The sequence below is a fragment of the Phaseolus vulgaris genome, chromosome 9, assembly GCF_051622355.1.
Source record: "Phaseolus vulgaris cultivar YP4 chromosome 9, ASM5162235v1, whole genome shotgun sequence".
Lineage (NCBI taxonomy): Eukaryota > Viridiplantae > Streptophyta > Magnoliopsida > Fabales > Fabaceae > Phaseolus > Phaseolus vulgaris.
Window position 1 is genome coordinate 7,472,157 of NC_143506.1, and position 14,085 is coordinate 7,486,241.

Here is a 14,085-nt window from a genome sequence, read left to right on the forward strand (position 1 = left end):
AGCAGCCCACACAGCTCGCGCTCGTAGGGGGCCATGGTCTCGAGGTCCTTGGGTTTTTTAAATTGAACCTGGGGGACCCAGTAGAGGGGGTACCCCTCGAGCAGATGAGGGCTTTGTGGGGTGGCGGATATCATATAAAATCTGCCCTTCCAGTCTTTGAAGGACTGCTGGTACAGGCCCAGAAGCACCCGTCCAGCAACCCCGTTCAGGCTGACCCAAAACCTATCCCCTGGTTTCTTCGCCTCAAAGAAGTAAAGGAACACCTCCACCGAGGCGTTGTGCCCAAAGTGGTTGCACAGGATCTGAAACGCCCGGATGAAGGCCCAGGCGTTGGGGTGGAGTTGGCAGGGCGCGACGTTCAACTCCATCATCAGCTCTTTCTCGAAGAAGGTGAAGGGGAGTCGCAGCTTCAACCTTTTGAAGATCGCAGAGTAAACAAAAACGAAGGGCACCCCATTGGTGGCCCTGTCGTCAGCGCAAATGGGCATCCCTCGGGGAGGGATGCGGACTCGGATGTGGAAGTCGTTTTCCCTGTCTATGGAACACGAGGGTTCGTCCGGGTCGTGGCTCAAAAGTGAGTTAAGATGGTCCTCAGGTAGCAAGATGGACGTTTCAGATAGCAACGCCAGAGGGGCCCAGTCATAGACCTTGGCGTTGTCATGGAATGAGGTGACAACAGGCGGTGGCGAAGCTGGTGCACTCGCGGAGGGCTGTGCACCAGAAGAAGAGGCAATGACACGAGCGGTCTGCTTCAAGCGAGCCATCGAGAGATAGCTGCAATGGAGGAAAACGAAGGGTCAGAAATAGAAAGGGAGAGAGTGATGGATGGTTCGGTGAAAAACAGAGAGAGGGAATGAGGAAGAAATGCCCAGGTAAAGGAGAAAGAAGGGGAGGCAGAAGTCAAAGCGGAAACATGAGAAAAACCCTAGCGCGGGTTGAGAAGAAGAAAAACAGGGAAGATGGATGCATGATAACTAGAATGATAAATGCAATCGGTAAAGATGACCAAAAAGGGGCCAGGGAAAAGAAAAACCATACCTTTGAATGATCGTAAGAGTTTAAGATCACAGAGAATTTGAAGAAAGATGGGTGCGCAGAAGAGAGGTTCGCAGAGAGTCTGGGAGTCAAATGAAGAAGATGAAGGAACAGTGGAAGGGCGCGCCAATTTGAATGAAAGAAGCGCTAGCGACGCACAGCGCTGGCCGTTGATGGGGCCACGTGTCGCGAGATTAAGAAAGGAAGTCCAAACGTTAAAGAAGCAGCACGTGAGGTGGCACGTGAGGCGGCCCCGGTTGCCACGTGGACTGAGGGCACGACCACTTAGTCTCATCGCTGAGAACGAGTTCTCGACTCGAGACTGGGGGGCTTGTGATCCGATCGGTCATCGGTAGTCGATGACGTCAGCATCAGAGAACCACGTGGACCACTCGCAGGGTGACACGTGGACCAGGTGGCAGAGAGGTAGGGGGACGATCGCCAAGAGAGGTGATCGGTGGTCAGTAACCAAGTTACCACCGACAGATCAGGCGGCAGAGAGGTCGGGGGATAGATCACCCAGAATGGTGATCGGTGGTCAGTAGCCAAGTGACCACCAGCAGACCAGTTCCCAGACTCGCGCCTGGAGGCAGAGCGCGAGTAGCGAATAAACACTGATCAGTCATCGGGGTCTCGTGTTACACGCAGTTAAACTGGGACTAAGGTTCCCAGCGAGAGCGTTACGCATGGACCTCGCATGAGCACACCTCAAGGAATCATGCACGAGAGTGGCCTGAGGGAACTAGTAAGCCAGTCAGTGATTGGTGATTCCCTCAACCCATTACGTGCGTGTCATCCAGAAGGGTAAGTCGCCTACACAGAGAGTAACGTTCGGTGAGTGCGCCTAGACCAGCCACACCCGACGACCACTCCTAAGAGTGTGCAATTTACCCAGATAAGAGAAGCATCCTAAGTTACTCCGCAAGGGCGTAGCTTAGGCGGACAAAGAGAGGCGCTAGAGCCCTTCCAGTAAGTGACACGTGTGTGGTTAGATGTGAGTTGCAGGCCTCCACATGTCACCATCTGAGAGGGGTGCGGTCCAGACAAAAGGGCACTCCGTACCGCTAAAGGTACAGACAGGCGCAGCCAAGCGCAGACATGCGCAGACTCTCACGCTCCCCATTGCTGATTCTGAAGGTACGCTTTCTCTGAAAAGCACGACAGGGTTCTGACACATGCCAGAAAAGCATAACAGAATTCTGTTATGCCCAGAAGCAGGGAAAGAGAGATAAAAGGCAGAATCAAAGTGAGAGTGAGGGGGGAGAGAGGAAAAACAGAGTGCAAGTTTTTCTCACACACACATTTTTACTAAGTTTCCAGTTTCTGGTGGTCCTGTTGAACTAACTTGATCGTCGGAGTGCAAACGGCCGCTAGAGGCGCCGTCTGTGTATTTTGCAGGTCACATTTTGAAGACATCAGAGAGAGAGAGTTCAGAAGGTGATTCTTCAGGAGACGCAGTCGCGAAGACAGGGCAGAAAGCGTTACGAAGCGATTCACCCACGTTCAAGTTGCCGGCAGGATCATCTTGTGTTCTTGAGCATGTTTTGGTTCGGCTATTCTATTTTCCAGCACATGTGTTCTGTTTTTGTTTTCAATTCCTTTTATGTTCGGTTCTTATGTATTCTTGCCTAAATTCTGTTCGGTCTCTTCTTTTTATCTTCCTTTGTTGATTCAATTTGACAATATTTGGTTCATCCAAATGAGTTTGGGATTTGGTGCTTGTTATTGGTGAGTTCTTGATTTTAGAACCATGATCCAACTTCTAAGAAAGTGCCTCTACATTTTCCAGCTCAAGGTGATTCCTTAAAGTGTCAAGAATCTTGTTCTATGAGGCTATTGGAATCACATCACCAAGCGTCTAGTATCAGAAAATGGGACTCAGTTCGCAAGCCACCTGTTGAAGAAGCTGTGCGAGGACATCGAGACACAACAGGTGTTTGCTTCCGTGGAACACCCGCAAACGAATGGGCAAGTGGAGTCCGCTAACCGGGTTTTGCTGAGAGGATTGAAGAGGAGGTTGGAAAAGGCCAAGGGGTCTTGGGCTGAGGAAGTTCCCCGCATAGTGTGGGCATATCATACCACTGAGCAATCGGGAACCCACGAAACCCCGTTTAGCTTAGTGTATGGATGCGATGCGATGATTCCAGTTGAAATCCAGGAAAGCTCGCCGAGATTCCAGAACTTCGTGGCGGAAGACTCAAACGAAGAAAGGAGAATGAACTTGGATTTGCTGGACGAGGTCAGGGAGGAAGCGCGGGTGAAGGCCGAGGCAGTAAAGAGAAGAGTTGAGCGTAAGTACAACTCCAAGATAAAGCTGAGGCAATTCAGAGATGGCGACCTGGTGATGAGGAAGGCCCACCAGTACGAGATGGAAAACAAATTGTCACCCAAGTGGACAGGACCGTTCAGAATAACCGAAGCACTCGGGAACGGCGCCTATCGCTTGGAGACGCTGGAGGGAGGGGCGATTCCTCGCACTTGGAACGCCACCCATCTCAAATTTTACTACAGTTAAGGCATTGTAAGTAGCAATTAACTCCAACAGTTTAAGATGTATCAGTTTAAACAATTTTTCAAGGGGGCACTCTTTTTCCCTAAGGAGGGTTTTAATGAGGCCACCCAGTAAAGAAGGTTTCGAAGTTTATCAAAGTTTCCCAGCTATTAAGTTTGCATGCTGTCTATTTGCCAAGTTTGTGGGGAGAGACTCTATCGCCCTTGTGTAGTTTTAAAGAAAAGTGGTAAATCCAAACCGCATGCATCCAATACAAAATTTTCGAAACATGAAGTTTAAAACCCTCATCGCCACCCGGCGATCGGAGGCGCAAGTTTAAGTTTTAAGTCCTCATCGCCATATGGCGATCAGAGGCACAGAAATAAAGTTTTTTAAGTCCTCATCACCATATGGCGATCAGAGGCACATGAATAAAGCTTTTAAGTCCTCACCGCCTCCCGGCGATCGGAGGCACAAGTATTAAATTTCCTATCGGCGAGAAAGAGATTTAAAAGACCTCCTCGCCTTGAGCGAGCGTAGGCGAGAAAGAGATTTAAAAGTCCTCCTCGCCTTGAGCAAGCGTATGCGAGAAAGAGATTTAAAAGACCTCCTCGCCTTGAGCGAGCGTAGGCGAGAAAGAGATTTTAAAGTCCTCCTCGCCCTGAGCGAGCACAGGCAAGAACAGATCACAAGACCTCTTTGCGTGAGCGAATTGAGGCAAGTTGAAAGCCCTCAGTGCATCCGGGGGAGGAGGAGATTGATAACTGTCGTTTTGCTGTCAAATTAATATGATTCTAGCGTAGATTTGTCTAACACTAGAGAGATGATAATATAGTTGTGGTCAGATGACCCCAAGTCGTCTCCCAACGAATCCAATAGTAATTTCAGTTAATAGAATTCAAAACCTATCTGCAAACAGGGGTTACGATCGCTTAGCAAGAAAATATAAATGATGATTTGAATCAGTAAAGAATGTAGATTGACTCCCAAGTTCTTCCACCAATGAATTCTTCACGGGCTCTCTAAAGATTATTCTTTTCTCAATCCTCAGCAGAGCTAAACTAGATTGAACATGCGCCAAACCTAATTCAACTGAAGCTCACCAGTAAAGCATGTGTCTACTGATTTAATCAATACCCACTTTGTTCCATGCGTATACTCCATGGGAATGCTTATCTCCTCTCTCTTGAATCATGCGCCCAAGAAATTAATTAGAACAATACGAACTAACTAAGAAACCAAAGTTTAAGATAAGGAAGACTCTCAATCATGCATTCAAGTACAACCTCTCACAAAAACTAGTTTTCCAGGAGATTAGACAATAAAAACAACTGCTATAGAGAATTAAAAATAGAAACTTTTATTGATCAAAACCTCAGAACTCAATGGGGAATCACAAAGGAATCAACCAAAAGGTTTAGCTTTCCATGCGGAGGCAAAAGAATTACAAATAAGAAAAGAAACTAAGAAAACCCTATGAAACTCTCTCCCTTTCTACTTGATGCTTGTGTCCTTTTATAAGGCTTTTCTGCTCCAAGGATCTTGGGAAAATATTGCAGTTTAGATTTTGTAAACAGTTTCCACTTTCCATAATTCTTTTTATTTTGCAGAAGATTTGCTTCCAATTTTGTTTCTGGAATCTTGTAGCTTTTATTTTCTCTTTCTTCTCCAACAGAATTTGTTTTCTGTTTTGATTCAAAGAAGCAACTTGGACTTTTGCATATTTGGCCCATTCACAAAGGTAGATGCTTCAGATCATTTACCCTAAAAACACAAAATTAACAATAATAATAGTTAAGGCCTAAATAAACCCAATTATAAGAATATTAATTAAAACAATGGATTTATTAATTATTATAGTCCAATAATCTATGATTAAGGCTATTAAGTGTGAATAAATATATGCTCATCAAATATCCCCACACTTATCCTTTTTGCACTCCTGGGCAAAACACTCTACAAATATTTAGAAAGCTAAAAGGAAAAATAATGAAAACTAAAATGCAGCAAACCAGAACAACTATATCAGCATGATACATTTTCAAGACAATCAAGGAATCAAAACCAGCGTGAATGGAATCCTATGAATTGAACTACAAGTAGGTAATCGAATTCAAAGGTGAATCAAAATTTGATAAACTTCTCACCAAATGCTCTCTAACTCTCAAGTGTTTAGGTTTGTATTTACACTCAGCACCCATGCAGACAAACACTACCATATGCTTAGCAGGACTCTAATATTCACAACCATTGAAAAATATGCAATCAAAGATCAAGAGGACTTTATAAGGGATGTAATGGGGCTAAGGTAAAGGTAGGTAAAAGTGGGAAAATAGGCTTAAAAACCATAGAAAAACAAAGGAGCAATGAAGGATAAGTCTAAAAACAAGTGTAAGTATTATGACTCCTCTTTTTATTTCAAGATATAATTTTTTTTTCATATAGTAGATAGTCAATCCAATGTATTAGAAGATCTACTCTTATTTTGTTTATTTTGCTTTGCTTTTCTTTTTCTTGTTGTATTCTTTTTTTCTATCCCTTTTTTTTTTAAACTGAAGAGGTAAACTATGAAAATGACATACACCCCCACACTTATTCAAAAACCTATTCCCAAATGATTTCAAAGCTCCTTTATCTTCTAAGGTAGGGACAAACATGGTTTTTCTTGTTTTGAGGCTTGTAATGAGGGTTAAAAATAAGAAAAAGGTTATAGGCTCAAGGGGCTAACAAATGGATTATCATAAAGGTAGGCTAATATGGCTAGTGGGTTAATTTAAACAAAAGAATGCCTCTATCATATCAGTTCATGCACGTAAATCACAATTGTAAAACAAAGAATCAAGCTAAGTTCTAGAGTATAAGCAGACACAAGTGAAAACACACTAAAAAGAATATTAGACAATCTGTCAATGAAGCTCAAAATCTCACCTGGGACAGTTTATCACAAAAGATTCAACTCTAAATTTCTCATAACCAACTTATTTTTCAAAACTTTTCTAAGAAATCCACACAACAAGGATCAAGAAACTCAAAATTTATCTAGAAACATGCATAATGCTTGTATTAGATGCTCTAAATGTTTGCTAAAAGAAAACAAAAAAATACTAAGGAATTTTTATTTGAAAGCAAACCAAGTAAAACTCCCAGGAAAGAGAGGTGAGTCACAAATGGACAAACTTAAATACCAAGTCTTTCCTAGCCAGAGTCTTCCCTAGATCACTTTTCAAAATAATTTTTTCTTTAGATAAAAAAAAATAAAAAAAATAATGAATAAAAGAAAATAAAAATAAAAATAAAACAGTAAAACAAATCCTAACTACAATTCTCCCCCCACACTTAAATCATACATTGTCTTCAATGTAAAAACAATTAATATATGTGTATGATAAAAGTAAGGGAAGAAATACTCCCTCCTCAAGCTTGAGGGTAATTCGGGTGCTGCAAGGTAATCTCTTCCACCGTCTCGTCTTGAGGAATCTCATGAAAGAGCTTTAGACGGTGTCCATTCACCTTAAATGTATTGGTAGATGTCAGACTCTGCAATTCTACAACACCATGAGGGTGGACATGGGTGACCAAAAACGGTCCAATCCATTTTGAACGCAACTTTCCAGGCATGAGTTTTAATCTGGAGTTGAACATTAACACACGCTGGCCGACAACAAACTCCTTTCCAGTGATGAAGTGGTCATGTAGATGCTTGGTCCTTTCCTTGTAGAATTTGGAGTTCTCATATGCCTCCAAACGGATCTCGTCCAACTCTTGCAGCTGAAGTTTTCTCTGTTCTCCTGCCTTGTCATAATCCATGTTGCATGTCCTTATTGCCCAGTAAGCTCTGTGCTCGATCTCCACAGGTAGATGGCAAGCTTTTCCAAAGACAACCCTAAAGGGAGACATCCCAATAGGTGCTTTATAGGCTGTACGATGGGCCCAAAGAGCATCGTCTAAACGTTTACTCCAGTCCTTCCTTATTGGCTTAACCATCTTCTCCAAAATGCGTTTTATTTCTCTATTAGAGACCTCAGCTTGACCATTTGTTTGTGGATGATATGGTGTGGACGCTCTATGGATCACCCCATATTTTCGAAATAGGACATCGAGTATCCTGTTGCAAAAATGTGTGCCTTGGTCACTGATGATGGCTTTAGGAATCCCAAATCTGCAGAAGATGTTAGATCGAATAAAAGCTGCAACAACATGGGAATCATTAGTTCTTGTGGCTATTGCCTCCACCCATTTGGAGACATAGTCCACAACAAGAAGGATATAAGTGAATCCAAAAGAAATAGGGAAGGGACCCATGAAATCAATACCCCACACATCAAAGACTTCACAAAATAGCATGGGTTGTTGGGGCATTTGTTGTCTTTGGGAGATGGCATTACCTACTCTTTGACACTTCTCGCATGTGGATGAGACGGTCCATGCATCTTTAAAAATGGTTGGCCAAAAGAAACCACAATCCAGTACCTTTCTTGCAGTACGTTGTGCAGCCAAGTGTCCTCCGACAGATGAAGCATGACAAAAATTTAGCACAGATGGGATCTCCTGGTCAGGAATGCATCTGCATATGATCTGATCACTGCAGAAACGCCATAAGTATGGGTCATCCCAGACATAGTATTTGGCATCGCTCTTGAGTTTGTCTCTCTGTGCCTTAGTTGCCAATAGTGGAAAAACAGAAGCAACAAGGTAGTTCACTATGTCAGCGTACCAAGGTATAAGTTCAGATGTGCTAGATAATTTAGAATATGCATTAGATGCTCTGGTTGGACCGTTTACTGATTCCGTTATAAGAAGATGCTCATCTGGGAAATCATCATGGATGGGCTCTGCATCTTGTTCCTTCTCAATTCGACTAAGGTGATCTGCAACATGATTACATGCCCCACTCCTATCTTTAATCTCCAAGTCAAATTCTTGGAGCAACAACATCCACCTAATCAACCTTGGTTTTGAGTCAGTCTTCTTTAAGAGATATTTCAGGGCAGCATGATCAGTAAAAACAACCACCTTGGATCCTAGGAGATACGATCTGAACTTATCTAAGGAAAAGACAATAGCCAACAACTCCTTTTCCGTGGTGGTGTAGTTAGACTGAGCAGCATCTAACGTTCTAGAGGCATAATAGATCACATGTGACAAACCATCTACTCGTTGTGCAAGGACAACTCCAAGTGCATAATTTGAGGCATCACACATGATCTCAAAAGGGAGTGTCCAATTAGGAGTTTTTATAATTGGAGGTGTCACAAGTGCTGCTTTAAGAGCATCAAATGCCTCTCTGCATCTTTCTCCAAAATCAAACAATACATCCTTTTGTAGTAAGTTAGATAAAGGTAATGCTATTTTGCTAAAATCCTTGATGAATCGTCTATAGAATCCTGCATGACCAAGAAAAGACCTAACCTCCCTCACAGAAGAGGGATAAGGTAGTTGTGAGATAACATTCAGTTTAGCTGGATCTACCTTAATACCTTTCTCAGAGATAATGTGACCCAAAACTGTACCCTGTGTAACCATAAAATGACACTTCTCATAACTTAATACTAAGTCATTCTCAATGCATTTGTCAAGTACTTTGACCAGGTTAGCCAAACAATCATCAAAAGAAGAACCATATAGGCTAAAATCATCCATAAAAATTTCTATGCAATGCTCAATTAAATCAGAAAATATGCTCATCATGCATCGTTGAAACGTTCCTGGAGCATTACATAGGCCAAATGGCATCCTTCTATATGCAAAGGTTCCAAATGGGCAAGTAAAAGTGGTCTTGTGTTGGTCCTCTGGTGCTATACATATCTGAAAATATCCAGAGAAACCATCCAAGAAACAATAATGCGTTTTACCTGCTAGACGTTCCAACATTTGATCAATGAAAGGAAGAGGAAAGTGGTCCTTCCGGGTGGCTTGATTCAAGCTCTGTAGTCAATACAAACTCTCCAACTGTTCTGCACTCTAGTAGGAATAAGTTCATCATGCTCGTTCTTTATCACTGTTATCCCAGATTTCTTGGGAACAACCTGAATCGGACTCACCCAAGTGCTGTCAGAGATAGGGTATATGATACCAGCTTGTAGCAGCTTAATGACCTCCTTCTTCACCACATCAAGAATCTGGGGATTAAGCCTGCGTTGAGGTTGTCTCACAGGTTTTGTCCCTTCTTCTAGTAGAATTCTATGCATACAAATAGAAGGGCTGATACCTGGAATGTCTGCCAACGTCCAACCAATGGCTTTTTTGTGCTCTTTAATCACCTGCAACAGTTTCTGCTCTTGTTCATAAGTTAGAGAAGTAGAAATAATCACTGGAAGTTGCTCCCCTTTTTCCAAATAGGCATACTTAAGATGATCCGGAAGTGGCTTCAGTTCAAGTGATGGCGGTTGGATGATGGACGGTACTGGTCTAGTGCTGAGAGAAACTTTCGCAACCTGCAATTCATCATGGTTGATATCATCTGATGTTGCTAAGTGTGAATCAACAACATCTACATCAGTTACAAAACCTAGAAAATCAAACACATTATCATCCACAATATCATCTAAAATGTCAAGATGATACACAGAGTGATCTTCAATTGGGTGTTTCATAGCGTCTAGGATATTGAACTGGACTAAATTGTCTCCAAACTCCATAGTCAGTGTGCCTGCATGAACATCAATCTTGGTGCGGGCTGTCTTCAAGAAAGGTCTGCCCAAGATGATGGTTGTTGAACCAGAATTTGAATCTTCTCCACCCATGTCCAAAATGTAGAAATCTGCAGGAAAAACAAGTTTATTTACTTGAATAAGGACGTCTTCAATAAGCCCTGCAGGTTGGACTGTGCTTCTATTAGCGAGCTGAATGACTATGCCTGTGGGTTTAAGAGGACCAATAGACAAAGAAGTAAACACAGATAAAGGCATAACATTTATAAATGCTCCCAAGTCAAGCATTGCATTTTCAAATAGGTTATTGCCTATTACGCAAGGAATGGTGAAAGTGCCTGGGTCTTTGCATTTTTCAGGAATTGTTACTGCAGGCTTTTCAATGAGAGCAGAAACATTCCTTCCCATGTTTACCTTTTCGTTCCCTTTAAGACGCCTTTTATGTGTGCATAGATCCTTCAAAAACTTTGCATATTTAGGAATCTGTTTAATAGCATCTAGCAGAGGAATGTTCACCTCAACCTTTCTGAATGTCTCGAGAATCTCCTTGTCAGTTTTTTCCATTTTTCTGCTCGTCTGAACAACTCTTTGTGGAAAAGGAAGAGGAATAGATGGTTTATCGAGACTAGCATTTTCTCCTTGTATATCAACTTCATGAGACGGTCTAAGAGGAGCATCCATGTCATTATTCCTTGTGCTGACCCTTCTTTGATCATCATTTTCTGGAGTAGTAGTAATGTTGGAGGTGTTAGACGATCTCAGTTGATCGTCTACTTTGGTGGATTTTTGCACAGGTGCTTGCAACTGTGTACCACTTCTCAGAGTGATGGCACTAACATTATGTGGATTGATGACTATCTGGGAGGGAAGCTTATCAGACCCTTTGGAATTCATCTCATTCATACGAGTGGCTAACTGACCAATCTGATTTTCCAAGTTATGAATGCTTACCTCTGTTCTCTGTACTCTTTCATCTGTTCTTTGTACTATTTCACTTGTTCTCTGTTGGAATTGCGTATTAACTTCAGCCATGTGCTTTATTACATCCTCTAGAGAAGATCCACCTTTTTCTGATACAAAAGTTGGTGGTGGGGATGGTTGTTGTTGCTGTGAGTTACCCCATCTAAGATTCGGATGATTCCTCCAACCTGGATTATACTTATTGGTGGACAAATCATGGTTGAATGGTTGTTGAGGTGGGTTAGATAGTCTACTATTGAAGGGAAAACTAGTAGACTGTCTACCACTATTAAAGATGTTTGCAGCATAAGCTTGAGGACATTCAACATTGTTTCCTCCTTCAACTTCTTGAAGAGTGGGGCAAGCATCAGTGGCATGGTTAGCGGTGCAAATTCCACATACCCTTGCAACCATCTGAGGCATAGTTAGTTGCTTCATCATGGATGTGAGATTGTCTAGTTGTGCCTTCATCTGAGCATGATCAGCTGCATAATTGGTTGTCATCTCATGAACTCCACGAACAGGTGCTGCAGAGTTGCTACGTGTTTGGAATTGTTGATTGTTAGAAGCCATGATCTCAATCAATTGTCTTGCAGCGGCTGACGTCTTGTCAACTAGAGCTCCTCCACTGGCAGCATCTATCATTTGTCTATCAATAGCTATCAGACCCTCGTAAAAATATTGTATTAGAAGTTGTTCATGAATCTGATGGTATGGACAACTTGTACATAGCCTCTTGAATCTCTCCTAGTATTCATAGAGACTTTCTCTATCTTGTTGCCTGATCCCGCATATTTCCTTCCTTATTGATGTGACTCTGGATGCTGGAAAGAATTTTTCAAGGAACACTCTTTTCAACCCTTCCCAATTAGTCACTGATCCTGCCGGCAAATAATATAGCCAATCTTTAGCTGCATCTTGGAATGAAAAAGGGAATGCTTTAAGCTTGATGTGCTCCTCTGTGACCTCAGCTGGCCTCATGGTGGTGCACACTGTGTGAAACTCCTTAAGATGTTTATGCGGGTCTTCACCTGCAAGGCCATGAAATTTAGGCAGCAAGTGTATCAAACCAGATTTAAGCTCACATTGCTCATCTGGATATTGGATACACATAGTTTGGAAGGAAACATCTGGAGCAGCAAGTTCTCTGAGGGTCCGTTCGTCCATAATTCCAGAGTTAGGGCTTCCGACAGTAGTTGGTGATGAACTAGAAGACGAGGTTGTACTAGACATGTATTTTAATTGAATATTCTATTAGACCTCTCAGAGCAAAATCTCTTTTTTTTTTTTTTAAAAAAAAAGGAAACAACCCAAGTCAACTCCCAGGAAAGAGAGGTGAGTCACAAATGGACAAACTTAAATACCAAGTCTTTCCTAGCCAGAGTCTTCCCTGAATTGCTTTCAATTTTTTTTTTTAAAAAAAAAACAAAGAGTAGCAACTGAAGTGTCTACCCTAAATGCAAGATTCTAAAAAGAACTAATGTAATGGCTACACTTAATGCTTAAAAAAATGACAAGGAAAAAAAATGTAAAAATGAATAAATAGGGAAAATAAAAAGATCAATAATAAAAATAAAACAGAAACATAAATAAATAAAGAATGACAAAAAAAATAACTAAAAACAGAAGATATATAGATAAAGAAAATAAAAACAAACAAAATAAAAATAAAAGATATAGGAGATAAAAATCAAATCAAATAAAAACAAACAAAATAAAGATAAAAGATATAAGGAAATAAAATAAAAACAAATCAAAACAAAATAAAGATAAGAGATATAAGGAAATAAAATAAAAACAAATAAAAACAAAATAAAGATAAAAGATATAAGAAAATAAAATAAAAACAAATCAAAACAAAATAAAGATAAAAGATATAAGGAAATAAAATAAAAACAATTCAAAACAAAATAAAGATAAAAGATATAAGAGATAAAATAAATAAAAAAATAAAAAAAGATGTTCCGAATATTATATTTTTTTAATTTTTAATTTTTCGTTTTTTTTTTATTTTTTCGTTTATAAAAAAAAATAAGAAAAAAAAAAGTTGAATATTAGATTTTTTAGTTTTAATTTTGTTTTTGTTTTTTTAGGGTATACTAAATAAATAAAAACTAATAAGAAGAAAACAAAATTTAAATATGCAAAAAAAAAAAAAAATTAGGAAGGAAAAAAAAATTATACAGATAAGAAGAAAAACCTGATAACCAAAATCAAATTGGAATCCCCGGCAACGGCGCCAAATTTGATAACTGTCGTTTTGCTGTCAAATTAATATGATTCTAGCGTAGATTTGTCTAACACTAGAGAGGTGATAATATAGTTGTGGTCAGATGACCCCAAGTCGTCTCCCAACGAATCCAATAGTAATTTCAGTGAATAGAATTCAAAACCTATCTGCAAACAATGAAAATTAGCAATAATGGTAAAGAAACAGGGGTTACGATCGTTTAGCAAGAAAATATAAATGATGATTTGAATCAGTAAAGAATGCAGATTGACTCCCAAGTTCTTCCACCAATGAATTCTTCACGGGCTCTCTAAAGATTATTCTTTTCTCAATCCTCAGCAGAGCTAAACTAGATTGAACTTGCGCCAAACCTAATTCAACTGAAGCTCACCAGTAAAGCATGCGTCTACTGATTTAATCAATACCCACTTTGTTCCATGCGTATACTCCATGGGAATGCTTATCTCCTCTCTCTTGAATCATGCGCCCAAGAAATTAATTAGAACAATACGAACTAACTAAGAAACCAAAGTTTAAGATAAGGAAGACTCTCAATCATGCGTTCAAGTACAACCTCTCACAAAAACTAGTTTTCCAGGAGATTAGACAATAAAAACAACTGCTATAGAGAATTAAAAATAGAAACTTTTATTGATCAAAACCTCAGAACTCAATGGGGAATCACAAAGGAATCAACCAAAAGGTTTAGCTTTCCATGC

The 14,085-nt window shown here is 40.5% G+C and overlaps 1 pseudogene; it reads right to left on the reverse strand.

Annotated features, from left to right (window-relative positions):
- Positions 1–9,263: 9,263 nt before the first annotated feature.
- Positions 9,264–12,324, reverse strand: LOC150025131 (uncharacterized; annotated as a pseudogene).
- Positions 12,325–14,085: the final 1,761 nt, after the last annotated feature.